This window comes from Rana temporaria, chromosome 12, assembly GCF_905171775.1.
Source record: "Rana temporaria chromosome 12, aRanTem1.1, whole genome shotgun sequence".
Taxonomy (NCBI): domain Eukaryota; kingdom Metazoa; phylum Chordata; class Amphibia; order Anura; family Ranidae; genus Rana; species Rana temporaria.
The window spans coordinates 99,559,401-99,573,058 of record NC_053500.1 but is presented as its reverse complement, the minus strand read 5'-3'; the positions used below and the strand labels follow the sequence as shown (position 1 = coordinate 99,573,058).

Genomic DNA, 13,658 nt, shown 5'->3' with positions numbered 1-13,658 from the left:
CCGCTCGTCTCAACCACAAGGTGTCGACGTTCGTGGCCAGGTCTAGTGATTCCTGTACAGTCACGTCTGACGCGTTGGTGGCCCTGTGGGGTCAGTATCGTCTACTTTATGCCTTTCCTCTATTGTAGTTGCTTCCCCGGCTGCTCCACAAAGTGGAGGCCGAAGGGATCTCGATTTATTCAAATCGCTCCAGATTGGCCTCGGTGTCCTTGGTACGCCGATCTTGTGCGCCTGGTGGCGAATGTCCCTGGCAGTTACCAATGCGGGAGGACCTTCTGTCTCAAGGTCCCATACTTCATCCTGTTGGTACAGTCGCTGGCTTTCACGACGTGGCTATTGGAAGCCAGGTTTTAAGAGACCGGGGTCTGTCTGACTCGGTTATCTTAACCATGCTGAGGGCAAGGTATTCTTCCAGGAGGATCTACCATCGCACCCAGAAGGCCTTCATCTCTTTGTGCAAAAAGATGGGGTGCCGTCCACGGACGTACTCGGTTTCCAGGGTCCTGCTGTTTTTACAGCCTAGAGTGGATCTGGAAATTGCCTTAAGCACCGGTTTGGGGCAGATTTCAGCCTTGGCTGTGTCTTTTCAGTGGCCTTTCTCGGCCTATTCTCTGGTGGGTACCTTCTGTGCAAGGGGTTTCGTCATGACCTCTTCCCCCATGAGTTTTGACTCTGGTGCTCTCGGTTCTTCAGGAACCTTCCTTTTGTAAACATCAGAGAGATTCCTCTCTTGACACATCTCTGAAGGTGGCCTTTTTGTGGCCATTACTTCTGTCAGAAGGGCGGTGGTGCGCCCGCAACCTTCCTTTCTTTCGAAGGTGGTTTCGGCCTTTCACCTGAATGAGGACTTTGTTCTTCCATTCTTATGTCCTTGGCCGCCGCATCCTAAGGAGGTTGCGCTTTATTCTTTTTAGGTGTGGTACACGATTTGCGGGTGTACCTGCCTACTACGGCTCCGTTTCGGAGATCTGGCGCAATTTTTGTGTCGGGTCCACAAAAGGGGCCTGACGGTCTCGTCGGCCACCATTTCTCGGTGGATCAGGCAGACTGTCATACGGGCCTATGCTCTTAGGGGGCTAACGCCCCCTTTCCGGTCACGGCACTTTTGACCAGGGCAATTGGTGCTTCCTGGGTTTTCCGACATTAAGCGTCTGTCTCACAGGTGTGCAAGGGGGCAACTTGGTCGTCCGTTCACACTTTTTCCAAATTTTTACAAGGTTGATGTGAGTGCATCTTCTGATGCTTCTTTTCGGCCGCAAGGTTTTGCAGGCGGCTGGTTAAAGTTGCAACTCCTCCGTTGAGGAGCTCTGCTTGTTTTTGGGGTGAAGTTAAATTGGTTTTACTGATACTGTTCCCACTTCTCATTTTTGACACTGCTTGGGGACGTCCCACTTGTCAAGATTTAGGAGCTGTGTCCGTCCATGGGCGATAAGAAAAAAAAGGATTTTTTGTACTCACCGTAAAATCCTTTTCTCTGTTGTCCATGGACGGACACAGCACGCACCCCTCCTTTTTAGGTTTGTACTGCTTGTTATGAACTGAGGCTGCATACTGCAGGGAGGAGGGTTATGTCTGGAGGGACTGCCCCCTGGCGCGGGACTGTTCAACTCAGATAATTAAATACATACTTTACTTTACTTTAACAAACATGTTTCTGCCTAGTCCTCTCCTGTGAACAGGAACATAACCCACTTGTCAAGATTTAAGCTGTGTCCGTCCAAGAACAACAGAGAGAGTGAGTACAAAAAATCCTATTTTTTTTTTAGATGCTCAATTTTGGACCTTCCAGCCTTGGCAAGCTGTGTTTGTCATAATTAACCCTCTCAGATATGTTCATTAATAATTGTAACTAGATTTGAACACTTGTCTGTCCTAACAAAGAGTTAAAGGTGTAGAGCCTTCCATGCACAGTATGTTAAATGAGAACAGACTTGGGCAAGGCTTTATTTAAAAACCTTTTAATAGGCCATGACGCTACCTCCTGAGGCAGATTTTTTTTTTTTGGTAAGCTTAGTTAATTGGAACACTTAATAAACATATAGTGTTCGTTTTTGTCAAATTTGACTGAAAAATGGGAACACGCTTTGAGGACTAATTAACACTAAAATGCAACCCTTCCTGTATGGTCCATTTTGTTTACCCATTAAATTAAATGGGCTGCAAATCACACTAATTTATGGAAAAAGTAGTTTAAGCACTGCAGTAGCATGCAATTTGGTGGCTTCAGGTACGATTTCATTTGCAATCTGCGTTTTGTGGTGCCATTAAAAATTTATTGGCACCTGCATGCAGATCACAAGGGCAGTGTGTTCATGTGCGGTTTGGGAAATGCACATAAACACCGTTCCTGCACCTTGTTTTGGTGTCAACCAGCCTTAATGTCATGAGCGAATGCACAATAAAGATGGCAGGGCTTTAGTGCTGTACAGGTTGGGTCAGATAAATCTGAGGATAGAAGGCTGGGATATGAGTTAAATGAAAGGTGCATGCGGTGAGACTAGATGTGAAAGATGACCAGAGAGGAATGTACAGTGAGGTATTCTGAGGCTGAGCTTGGCCATACACGGATAACATTTCTCTGTGGGCGGTTGAACAGTAACTGCAGCCAGTCAGCAGTATTTTGACAGGTCCTGGCTGTCAGAATACAAGAGCCAGCAGAATAGTCATCCATCTGCATTGTTTAGTGTAGATGGAGGAATCTGTTATTTCTTTATCGTACATCACGGGACACAGAGCAGCATAGCCATTACTATGTGGGTTATAGAGTCTACCTTCAGGTGATGACACTGGCATTCTCAGACAGGAAGTCCCCTCCCTATATAACCCCCTCCCATAGTGGGAGTACCTCAGTTTTTCTTTATCGTACATCACGGGACACAGAGCAGCATAGCCATTATATATGGGTTATATAGTGTACCTTGAGGTGATGGACACTGGCACTCTCCGACAGGAAGTTCCCTCCCTATATAACCCCCACCCATAGTGGGAGTACCTCAGTTTTTTCGCCAGTGTCTTAGGTGTTGGTGCACGTTGAAGGTTGTGCCTGCAGTTGTCCTTGGGACCAGGGCCAGCCGACCGGATCCGTCCAAGGTGCTTCATAGCCAAAGTGGACGGTACCCGGGCCCCAATTCGTGGATGGGGTTTTGCCTATAATGCCTCTCCTTGGAGGGCTGGACTCTGGGTTCCAGGACGGGGTTTTTTAACCTATAGATACCTGTTGCCAGTGGTGCTGTATAGGTCCAGGTGTGTGGTGTTCCTGACTTGGACCCCGGTCCCTGAAGGTCTATGACCATACCCACGGTGAAGGGGGAAGATTGGGCCTCTTGCATGAGCAATACCCTGCGGCGTGGAAAAGGTAAGTGGGGGGCCTACGGAACTGGGTTTGTCAGTGGGCTCCCCACAGGGGACTGTGGGGTAAGCCTTTTTTATGCCTCTGTGCATGGGCAAAAAGAAACCACAAAGTCTATCTGACTGGATGGCTCAGACACCCAGGTATAGTGTTCCCCTGGCTGGTCTAGTGAACTGCTGCTGCTACAAGGTGTGTGTTTGTTCCATAAATTGTAAAGGGACATGGGTTGGAAGTAGTCATGGCTTCCTAGTACCTGTATGTGTCTTTCCAGCAGCTCCTGGGCTCCTCTCCCCGCATGGCTTCCTGCTTCCTCCGGGCGGCGTCGGGGACGCGCGTGCGCACTGTAAATAGAGCAGAGGTGCGCGGCGACGCTGCGTGGAGGGGGCGGGGGACGCCCGGGCAGTTCCCTCCTCTCTGCACGTCAGAGGGGAAATCTCCATTTAACTTGTCAGTCTGTATCAGGCTGTGGAGGGACACGGAGCAGTGGTGCTGGCTGAGCACAGGATAGGTTTGACCTAGATTATGCAGACACAGTGACATCTAGTGGCCGTTTTTGTTTGTACACACCCTGCTAAAGAGCCTCTGGCTCAATTTTCATCTAGAAAGCCGGTGTACTGAGCAGCAGTTAGAGCACCTATCACTATTGGTGCTCTCCTAGTCCAGCATTGGGGGAGGCAATACTAAAATTGTGAAAGCCCTTGGGGCACAGTATTGTTTATCCCTTGTTAGGTTATGGGAGGTCTAGATTCTTTCTAACGTTACCCTAGCCTATTTGTTGCTTCTCATTTATTTGAAGGTGCATTTTTCTCCAGCTATTACAGTCAGTTGTATATTAGCGGAGTACCTCGGATTTGTATATTATGGCTCCTAAGGGTGCAGGGAACGCTAAAAATGCTAAGGGTGTAAAAAAGCCAAAGGGTTCCCCATTGGGCTCTGAGGATCTCATCCAAAATCCAACTGCCCCTACCTCTCCGGACGATCCGGAGGTTGCTGCCCTAGGTGAGCCATCTGGGTTGCTAGGTGCTACGGCTGGCCCTACTCAACCAACTCCTTCCTATGTGACGGAAGAGAGTTTAGCCTCCACCCTGGACGGATTTGAAAAGAGGATGGCGGCGTTAATTTCAGCCTCTTTATCGGGGAAAAGGCGGGCTAGGTCCCCGTCTCCCAGGGTTGAATCTCCTGATGAGGAAATCCTTTCCCCTGAGGAATTGGAATATCTAGGGGACCGAGCAGAGGATCACCTGGATCATTCAGGTTCGGAGGAATCTACAATAGAGGAACCTTTTTCAGCTTCCCATGCGGAAAAACTTTGGGCTCATTCCCTAGCAGATATGGTGCGGTCGGCTTTCAAAATGCCTTTGCCTAGGCCGCAAGCTTCCGCTGTATCCTCTTTGGGCTCCCTGAAGGCACCCCAAGCCAACTTGGTGTTCCCGGTCCATCCTTTATTAAAGGACCTGATTTTTCAGGACTGGGCCAAACCAGACAGAATTTTTCTCCCTCCTAAAAGGTTTGCAGTTCTGTACCCCTTGGAGGAGGAGTTTTCGAAGAGGTGGGCTGTCCCTACTGTGGACGCGGCCATTTCATGTGTCAATAAGACTTTAACTTGTCCAGTGGACAATATCCATATGTTCAATGATCCAGTTGATAAGAGACTTGAGACCTTATTGAAAGCATCCTTTGCCACAGCAGGGGCAGTAGTCCAGCCGGCTGTAGCCGCCATTGGCGTCTGCCAAGCATTGAAAGATCAGGCTAGGCAAGCCCTGAAGGACCTCCCAGCTCAACAGGCTCAAGAGCTGACCGACCTACCCAGGGCCTTATGTTTCGCGGTAGACACTATTAAGGATTCGATCCAACAAGCGTCCCGCCTTTCTCTGTTTCTAGTTCACATGAGGAGACTCTTGTGGTTGGAAAACTGGTCTGCAGAAACCCCCTGCAAGAAGCTCCTTACAGGATTCTCCTTTCAAGGAGAGAGACTGTTTGGAGAAGATCTAGACAAATACATTCAAAAGATCTCCAGTGGTAAAAGCACCCTCTTGCCTGTTAAGAAAAGATTCCGGGGTCCCTCTTTTAAACGCCCAACCTCTCCAGTCCCGGGGCCCTCATCCTCTAGGCAGTATCGACGGCCCCCTGGACGCACGGCTGCAAACAGGCCGCAAGGGCAAGCTGCAGGGAACAAGAGACCATGGACTCGCAAGCCGGTTAAGGCTGCCCCTAAGTCAGCCTTGTGAAGGGGCGCCCCCACTCTCTCGGGTGGGGGGAAGGCTCCGTTACTTCTCAGAGTTGTGGGAGGCCAGAATTGCCGACCAGTGGGTTCTGTCCTCAGTGGCTCGGGGATACAGGCTGGAGTTTCGGGAATTCCCCCCTCTTCACTTTCAGGCGTCAAGACTTCCAGGCGACCCTCAAAAGAGAGCACCGCTTCTCTCCGCCCTAGATCACCTCCTAACTCAAGGAGTAATTATGGAGGTACCAGCAGAACAGGGACAAGGTTTTTACTCAAACTCTTCATCGTCCCGAAGCCAAACGGCGACGTCAGGCCTATATTGGACCTAAAGTTATTAAACCGTTTTTTGAGGGTCCGTTCCTTTCGAATGGAATCCATTCGCTCGGTGGTGGCCGCCCTTCAAGGAAAGGAGTTCTTGGCCTCCATCGATATCAAGGATGCGTACCTACACGTTCCGATTTTTCCCGGGCATTACAGGTTCCTGCGTTTTGCCCTAAACCATCGGCATTATCAATTTGTGGCTCTTCCGCTCGGACTAGCCACGGCTCCTCGGGTTTTTACATTGGCAAGATTCTGGCCCCTGTATTAGCCATCCTAAGGGAACAAGGCATTCTGGTCATGGCTTACTTAGACGACCTTTTGGTAGTCGATCACTCAGCGGCCGGCTTGAATCGAGCGGTGTTGCTGGTAGTAAACTGCCTAGAGTCCCTTGGTTGGATTCTAAACCGGGACAAGTCAGCCTTGCAGCCCACAAGAAGGTTGGAATATCTAGGATTGATTTTAGATACGATGCAACAAAAGATCTTCCTGCCCCATTCCAGGGTAGATTCAATAAGGGAATTAATCCAAGTAATTCTAAGCAGCACAAGGCCGTCTATACGCCTCTGCATGCGCCTGTTGGGAAAGCTAGTGGCCACCTTCGAAGCGGGGCCCTATGCCCAGATCCACTCTCGGAGGTTACAGAGAGCGACTCTCACAGCGCGGGACAAAAGGCTCCAGGCCTTGGATATCTCCCCATTTCTCTTCCCTATGCGCTACGACAGAGTCTGTGCTGGTGGTTAGTCCCACAAAATCTTCTGAAAGGAAGATCGTTCAGCCCCCCCTCATGGAGGATAGTAACCACGGACGCCAGCCTATCGGGCTGGGTTGCAATCCTAGACGGATTGACCCAACGGGGGAAATGGTCAAGAGCAGAATCTGCCCTATTCATAAATGTCTTGGAGATCCGAGCGGCTCGATTGGCTCTTTTGGGCTACGGATGCTACCCCGTCTCCTTCACAGAATCCAGATGGAGCGCAAGCCAACAATCCTAGTGGCCCCGGAGGCCTTGGTACTTCTTGATAAAGAGGATGGCGGTAGAGGAGCCCTGGGTCCTCCCACTACGTCCAAACCTCTCACAAGGGCCGTTCTTCCATCCTGCCTTACAGGCCCTAAATTTAACGGCCTGGCGGCTGAATCCCTGATTCTCAGAGGCAGAGGCCTTTCTGGCCAGGTCATTTCCACTCTTATAAACGCAAGAAAGCCAGTTTCTAGGTTAATATACTATAGGGTGTGGAAGGCCTATATTGCCTGGTGTGAGGCCAAGAAATGGCATCCCCGCAAATATGCCATTGGGAGAATCCTGGAATTTTTACAGCTAGGAGTGGAAAAAGGTCTGGCGGTTAGCACAATCAAGGGACAGGTGTCTGCCTTGTCGGTTTTTTTCCAAAGACCGTTGGCTACCCATTCACTGATGAAGTCTTTCTTACATGGTGTTATTCGGGTTAATCCTCCGATTAAAGCTCCCCTGTATCCTTGGGATCTAAATTTGGTTCTGTCTGCCTTGCAAAGGCAGCCCTTTGAGCCCTTGTCTGAGATCCCTTTGGTCCTATTGACTAGGAAACTAGTTTTTCTGGTGGCCATGTCGTCCACCAGAAGAGTGTCGGAATTGGCAGCCTTGTCATGTAAGGCACCTTATTTGTTACTGCATAAGGACAGGGTCGTCCTACGGCCGCATCCGTCCTTCCTGCCCAAGGTGGTGTCTAACTTTCACCTTAATCAAGATTTGGTTCTCCCATCTTTTTTTCCAAAGCCCTCTTCTAAGGAAGAGAGATTACTACATTCCTTGGATGTAGTTAGAGCTGTTAAGATTTGCTTGAAAGCCACAGCTCAGATTCGTAAGACTGACGTCTTGTTCATTCTGCCAGAAGGGCCAGGCAGCATCCAAGGCCACTATTTCCAAGTGTATTAGACAGATAATTATACAGGCCTATGGCCTGAAGGGGAAAAGCCCACCCTTGTCGGTTAAAGCTCATTCCACTAGCTGTGAGTGCCTCTTGGGCAGCGTATCACCAGGTCTCTAAGGCTCAGGTCTGCAGGGCAGCGACCTGGTCGTCTGTCCACACATTTGCAAAGTTTTATCAAATGGACATTAGGAGGAACACTGATTCAGCTTTTGGGCAGGCGGTCCTTCAGGCCGCAGTTTAAACTCCTCTTGACCGGTGGCACCTTCTGTTTGTTTTTTTTATCTGGTTGTCTCCCTCCCCTCATTAAGCATTGCTTGAGGACATCCCATATGTAATGGCTATGCTGCTCTGTGTCCCGTGATGTACGATAAAGAAAAAGGGATTTTTAATAACCGCTTACCTGTAAAATCCTTTTCTTGTAGTACATCACGGGACACAGAGCTCCCACCCCTCTTATGGGGAATTTTTGGGAGGCATATTGCTTGCTACAAAACTGAGGTACTGAGGTACTCCCACTATGGGTGGGGGTTATATAGGGAGGGAACTTCCTGTCGGAGAGTGCCAGTGTCCATCACCTGAAGGTACACTATATAACCCATATGTAATGGCTCTGTGTCCCGTGATGTACTACAAGAAAAGGATTTTACAGGTAAGCTGTTATTAAAAATCCCTTTTTTCGCCAGTATCTTAGGTGTTGGTCACAAAATAGCTATGCCTCTACGTCCTTGGGACCTGGGCAGGCTAACCGGATCTGTCCAAGGTGCCTCTGAGCCAAAGTGGACAGTACCCGGGCCCCAAGTCGTGGGGTTTTGCCTATAACACCTCTCCTCGGAGGGCTGGATCCTGGGTCCAGAGTTTTGGGCCTTTCTAGGTCCAAAAGTACCTGCTGCCTGGATGCTATATAGGTCCAGGGGAGTGGTGTTCCCTCAGGACCCGAGTCCCCTGAAGGTCTAGCACAAAACCCACGGAGATGGGGGAAGATTGGGCCTCTTGCTATACAATACCCTGCAGCATGGAGCAGGTAAGAGGGGGGCCTCCGGGGGAAATCTTGGTGGGTTAGCCTGAGTATGCTCTGCATTGGCAAAACGTTTCCACTATGTCTGTTTAAAGACAGGATGGTTAAACTTTTACCCACAATCACGGGTCCCCCTGGCTGTGTTGGTGTTTTTTTTGCTGCTGCTCCGCATGACATAAGAGGGGCTCACTCCTGGTTCTGGGGAACAGCAAGGATAGCCCACCCCATCTATCTCTGACATAAGCATCCTGTGGAGTATGGTCTTGCCTATGGCCGGGTAGCCGCCCCATGTGCTGCGTGCGTCCCGCATGGTCTCCTCCGGCGTAGCGCGGCTCCCACAAACCTCCCAGCAGTCTGATACGCGCGCACGTGGTTATGTGGCGGCGTGCGGAGGAGGCGGGGAGCGTCAGGCGGCGTCGGAGGGTGGGGGCGTTCCCTCCTCGCTGATATCTTCCTGAAAGCTCACTTGGAGCCTGAAGCGGTGGCTGAAGGCGGGGGGACACAGAGCGGCGGTCTGCCAAGCAGGCAGACTCAACTGCGGCACCCGGTGGCGGTAGGATACCTGTGGGTCTGGAGCTAGCTCCTCAAGGACCAAAAAAGTTTTGTTAAGCCTAGGGTCTTTTGCAGCGGTCTGGCAGCTGACACAGTCCTTGAAAGCAGTCCTGTTTAAAAAAAAAAAACACTGCCTTCCCAGGAGCTTAGGGGCATTAGGTGGTTACCTATTCCTACCGTAGCCATATTTTTTTTATCTCCATACTACAACAGTTATTTGTTAGCGGAGTACCTCGGTATTGTATCATGGCTCCCAAGGGCTCGGGAACAGCTAAAGGGGCAAAGAATGCTAAAAAAACAAAAGGGTTCCCCCTCTGTCTCTGAGGATCTTGGTCAGACTTTGCCAGTTCTATCCTCACCTGAAAAACCAGAGGGCGTCGCCTTGGATGAGCCATTTGGGATGTTGGGTGCTATGGCTGGCCCTAATCAAACCAACCCTGTGTTTGTCACAGAGGAAATGCTAGCTGCCACCCTGGGTGGGCTAGAACAAAGATTGACAACCTTGATTGCAAATTCTATTTCAGGCAGGAAGCAGACTAGATCCCCTTTGCCTAGATGCGTTACCTCAGATGCAGAGGTTCTCTCCCCAGAGGAGTTAGAATCTCAAGAGGATCAGATGGAGCAGAACCTAGAGGGTTCAGACATTGAGGAATCTACTATAGAGGAACCGTTCGCGCCCTCCCAAGTGGAGAGTCTGTGGATCCAGTCCTTGACGGACATGGTCCGCTCGGCATTTAAGCTGCCTTTACCAGGGCCTCTGGTCCCCGTGGTATCTTCTTTGGGTTCCTTGAAGGCGCCACTGAGTAACGCGGTCTTTCCGGTCCATCCTCTGTTGGAGGATTTGATCTTTCAAGATTGGGTACGGCCTGACAGAATATTTACACCTCCTAAGAGGTTCTCTGTCCTCTACCCGTTGGAAGAAAATTTGTGGGCGCTCCCGGCTGTGGACGCAGCCATCTCCTGCGTAAATAAGTCCTTAACTTGCCCGGTAGAGAACATACAAGTGTTGAAAGATCCGGTCGATAAGCGGTTAGGAACTCTTTTGAAGGCTTCTTTTACTACGGCAGTCGTGCAGCCGGCAGTGGCTGCGATTGGCATTTGTCAGGCTTTAAAGGACCAGAGAAAACAGGATGTTCCGGCTCAGCAGGGGCGAGAACTGGCCGACCTTCCCAGAGCCCTGTGTTTTGCGGTGGATGCTATAAAAGATTCCATCCAACAGGCTTCCCGTTTGTCACTATTTTTATGCGAAGGCTCTTGTGGCTAAAGAATTGGTCGTCCGAGACTCCATGTAAGAAGCTCTTAGCAGGCTTCCCGTTCCACGGAGGAAAACTATTTGGAGAAGATCTACATAAGTACATACAAACAATATCTAGTGGCAAGAGCACTCTTTTGCCGGTCAAAAAGAGATTGCGGGGCCCCACGTTTAAGCGTCAGTTGTCTCCAGCCCCAGGACCCTTCGGCCTCCAGGCAGTATCAACGGCCTCCTGCACGATCAAACTTTGGTAATAAGTCACAGGGACAGGCCTCAGGTGGCAAGAGACCCTGGTCTCGCAAGCCAGCAAAACCAGCCCCCAAATCAGCTTTATGAAGGGGCGCCCCCACTCAATCGGGTAGGGGGAAGGCTTCGATTCTTTTCAGAGGTTTGGGAAGCCAATGTCCCCGACAAGTGGGTCCTTTCTTCGGTGGCCGCAGGCTACAAATTGGAATTTTTGGAGTTCCCCCCTCCTCATTTTCAGGAGTCAAGGGTGCCAAACGACCCGGTAAAGAAGGCTTTGCTTCTGACAGCATTGGATCGCCTTATGTGCCAGGGGGTAATCATAAAAGTACCAGCCCAAGAGTGCGGGCTAGGGTTTTACTCCAACCTTTTCGTCATACCAAAGCCCAACGGCGACGTGAGACCAATTCTGGACCTAAAGGGTTTAAACTCTTACCTAAAGGTTTGCTCCTTTCGGATGGAGTCCATACGGTCAGTGGCTGCTGCCTTGCAGCAGGACGATTTTTTGGCCTCGATAGACATAAAGGACGTGTACCCAATTATTCAGGCACATCAAAGATTTTTGCGCTTTGCAGTGGCACAGCGCCACTACCAATTTGTAGCCCTCCCGTTCAGGCTAGCGACAGTTCCCTGGGTGTTTACCAAGGTCCTGGCTCCCATCTTAGCCAATCTAAGGACCCAAGGGGTTACGATCCAGGCTTACTTAGACGATCTCTTAATCATAGATCGCTCAGCCCCCCCTGCCTGGACCGGGCAGTAGCCCTCATGGTTCAGTGCCTCTAAGTTTTCGGCTGGGTCTTAAACCGGGAAAAGTCGGCCTTGCGACCCACAAAGCAGCTGGAATACCTCGACATGCTATTAGACACAGAAACGGCAGAGAGTGTTCCTACCCCTAGCAAAGATCAAAGCCATCAGAGAAGTAATCCAGTTGGTTCTAAGCAAGAAGGAACCAACCATTCGCTTGTGTATGCGATTACTGGGCAAGCTTGTGGCCACTTTCGAAGCAGTACCATATGCTCAGGTCCACACTCGAGTTCTACAAGCAGCCATTCTGTCGGCTTGGGACAAGAGGGCACAGGCCCTGGATCTTCCTTTGACCCTCTCGTCAAAGGTCCGACAGAGTCTTTGCTGGTGGTTAATCCCTCAGAACCTACTGAAGGGAAAATCTTTCAGCCCCGTTGCCTGGAGGGTAGTGACCACAGATGCCAGCCTAAAGGGCTGGGGAGCGGTCTTAGACGGGTAGACTCAGCAGGGGACTTGGACAGAGTCGGAGAAACTTCTACCCATCAACGTCTTGGAAATCAGAGCTGCACGATTAGCTCTAGAGGCATGGACACCCAAGTTACAAGGATCTCCGGTGAGGCTACAGTCTGACAATGCCACAGCGGTGGCATATATAAACCACCAGGGGGGCACGAGGAGTCGAGCCGTTTAGAGAGAAGTGAACTTGATTTTCCTGTGGGCAGAGGCTTATGTACCCTGCATCTCGGCAATATTTATTCCCGGAGTGGACAACTTACAGGCGGACTTCCTAAGTCGCCAGCAATTGTTTCCAGGGGAATGGTCTCTCCATCCCCAGGTCTTTCAGGGGATTTGCCAGAGATTGGGGTTTCCGGACATAGACATCATGGCGTCAAGATTCAACAAGAAACTAGACAGGTTCATGTCTCTGACAAGGGATCCGTTGGCCTGTGGAACTGATGCGTTGGTTTGCCCCTGGCATCAGTTCAATCTACTATATGCCTTTCCCCCGTTACAGTTGCTGCCCCGCCTGCTACGCAGGATCGGGGTAGAGCACAGACCAGTTATTCTGGTAGCCCCGGCTTGGCCCCCGGAAGTCGTGGTACTTACTGATCGTGAGAATGGCAGTAGGGAAGCCCTGGACCCTTCCACTTCGTCCAGACCTACTCTCTCAAGGCCCGATCCTCCACCCTGCCTCACGGCATCTAAATTTGATGGCCTAGCGGCTGAATCCCTGATTCTCAGGGGTAGAGGCCTATCTAGCCAGGTTATCTCTACTCTGATTAAGGCTAGAAAGCCAGTCTCCAGGGTAATTTATTACAGGGTTTGGAGGGCCTATATAGGCTGGTGTGAGTCCCAAAATTGGCATCCCCGCAAGTATACCATTGACCGGGTGTTACGTTTTCTCCAGCTGGGAGTGGACAAAAACTTGGCAGTAAGCACGATCAAGGGACAAATTTCGGCCCTGTCGGTCTGGTTTCAGAGGCCTTTGGCCACCCACTCTCTTGTTAAAACCTTCTTGCAGGGGGTCTTACACATTAATCCCCCTATCAAGACACCCCTTTGTCCATGGAACTTAAACCTTGTCTTGTCTACTTTACAAAAGCAGCCCTTTGAGCCTCTGGCCGAGGTTCCGTTGGTATTACTAACTAGAAAGTTAGTATTTTTGGTTGGTATGGCTTCTGCTAGAAGAGTGTCAGAACTGGCAGCCTTGTCTTGTAGAGAACCATATCTCATTATGCATAAGGACAGGGTGGTTCTCCGTCCTCACCCGTCCTTCCTACCAAAGGTTATATCAAGTTCCACTTGAACCAGGATTTGATCCTACCATCCTTCTTTCCAAAGCCCACTTCGAGAAAGGAAGGGTTGTTGCATGCCTTGGATATTGTCAGGGCCATGAGGGCCTACCTTAGGGCTACAGAAACGATTCGGAAGACGGGTGTGTTTTTTCAGCCTACCAGATGGGCCCAAGAAGGGTCAGGCAGCAGCAAAGTCTACCATCGCTAGATGGATTAAACCGTTGATTATTCAGGCCTACGGCTTAAAGGGGTTACACCCTC

The 13,658-nt window shown here is 50.4% G+C and overlaps 1 protein-coding gene across 1 annotated transcript in view; it reads left to right on the top strand.

The window, feature by feature from the left end:
* Positions 1-13,658, top strand: part of MRPL45 (mitochondrial ribosomal protein L45) — a 189,403-nt gene that overhangs the window by 147,777 nt on the left and 27,968 nt on the right. The window lies entirely within an intron of this gene.